Below are 1,938 nucleotides of genomic sequence, written 5' to 3'. Positions count from 1 at the left end.
TCCGAGATCTTCGAAGGCCCTCTCTTTCTGCTCGACGCTCCTTGAAGATAGGCACACTGCCCAGATCCTCCTCCATGTCCACAGCCTCGGCACCAGGCAAACTTGACTGCTGAACCTCTGGAGGGGCCAAAGATTCATCTAGTGCTACAGCCAAACAACTGGTTATTCATAAGCAGAGTGTGAGGCAATTGTAGGTATTCATGAAAAGGATAATGTCATGAAGGCGCAGCATCTCTCATAAAGCTGTTGAAAATCACAAGACAAGCTTCACTCAGTGTGATCTTCCTTTCCAAACAAAACTTTAAAAATTCTTAGAGTTCTACTGAAAGGATTGGTCTGGAGCTGGCAACAGTCTGTTTTAGTGGGACTTCTATTGAATAAGCCCTTGAGAAACAATGACTGAATAGCCTTGTGTGAGGAGGATGACATTGTAACAGCTATCACAGGTGGCTTAAGCAATCTGTAAGTTAGGATGTAAAGTGAGCAGGAGACAAGCAGGATCAAACATGTCCAAATACACACCATTGCTTTCAATAGAAAAGGGAGAAAAGAGGAAGTTTTGACTGCTGCAACAAAGCTGCTTCTGAGTCCTAGAATTAGGTCACCATTTTGTGACCCTTGTACAATTGCCAGAAACATCCCAATGACAGTTTGCAAGCTGACTGCACACTGATGCTTTACCATGCTGAGCAAGTCAGGGAAATGAATTGAAGCATATAAAGAAAGAGGAAGCAGCCGTGAAAAGAGTGGGTGGTGGTAATAAATTTGAACAGTCCTGAAAACAAAAGAGGAACTGGTGGTTCATGATGGAATAGCTGTATCTTATGGTAATAATAATGATGATGATGATAATAAATGGTGGTGGTGGTGGTGGTAGTGGAAGATGAACAGCAAGGTATATTCTCTCATGCTAACAGAAAGCCTTGTTGTAAAGAAAAACAGCTTTTTGTTGTTATTCTTCACCAGATGTGTTGTCTGTTAACAACTGTGAAGTTTTCCTTCAAGGGAATTCTTTTTGTAGGGCCCTGCTGCACATTTAACTTCAGCTGCATCAGTAGATGTTACCAAATGATAAAGTCTTTATTGATGCAGTTTGAAGCATCAACTGCTGATTTCTGCAGCTCAAGCATCTCATAAAGTCACAACAGCAAGCCTCACCAGTCCTCACTTTAATTAGCCAACAGTGTTCCTCTTTATGAACAAGCTTGTAAAGTTTTATAGCTTTGATCCTCAAACCAGTTCAGGTTGCATGACATATTAAGGGTGTCATCCCATTGACTTCAACTGAGAAGTGCACTGTTAAAAGGACGCCTGCATGATATCCTTAGCAGTTCCCAAGGGGAAGAAACTAAAACACCTTCCCAAGTGTAAATACTCACTCAATGATATAGGTTGAGTCTCTCTTACTGGTTTTCTGAAATATTCCAAAATATTCCACATTGGTAACTGAGATAGTGACATCTTTGCTTTCTGGTGGTTCAGTGTACACAAACTTTATTTCTTCTACAAAATTATTTTAAAAATACTGTGTATAAATTTACTGTCAGGCTATGCATGGTAGTTATATTCACAACATAAATAAATTTCATGTTTAGACTTGGGTTCCATCTCCAAGATACCTCATTATGTATATGCAAATAGTTTTTTGTGGGTTTTTCGGGTTATGTGGCCATGTTCTAGCAGAGTTTCTTTCTGACATTTTGCCAGCATCTGTGGCTGGCATCTTCAGAGAATGCTTTGCCTGGAAAAATTGGGTGTTTACTGTGTGAGCCTGGGAATGCAGGAGTGATTTGCATGTGTATTGTTCTGTGTTGATGGCTGACCTCCCAGGCTGAGGCCAGCCATCAACACAGAACAATACACATGCAAATCACTCCTGCATTCCCAGGCTCACACAGTATATATACACCCAATTTTTCCAGGCAAAGCATTCTCTGA

The 1,938-nt window shown here is 40.8% G+C and overlaps 1 protein-coding gene across 2 annotated transcripts in view; it reads left to right on the top strand.

Moving 5' to 3' along the window:
* Nucleotides 1–1,938, top strand: part of EXOC6 (exocyst complex component 6) — a 163,467-nt gene that overhangs the window by 23,952 nt on the left and 137,577 nt on the right. The window lies entirely within an intron of this gene.

Source organism: Sceloporus undulatus, chromosome 3 (genome assembly GCF_019175285.1).
Source record: "Sceloporus undulatus isolate JIND9_A2432 ecotype Alabama chromosome 3, SceUnd_v1.1, whole genome shotgun sequence".
Lineage (NCBI taxonomy): Eukaryota > Metazoa > Chordata > Lepidosauria > Squamata > Phrynosomatidae > Sceloporus > Sceloporus undulatus.
The sequence above is the reverse complement of the archived record's forward strand: the minus strand, read 5'-3'. Positions and strand labels throughout refer to the sequence as shown.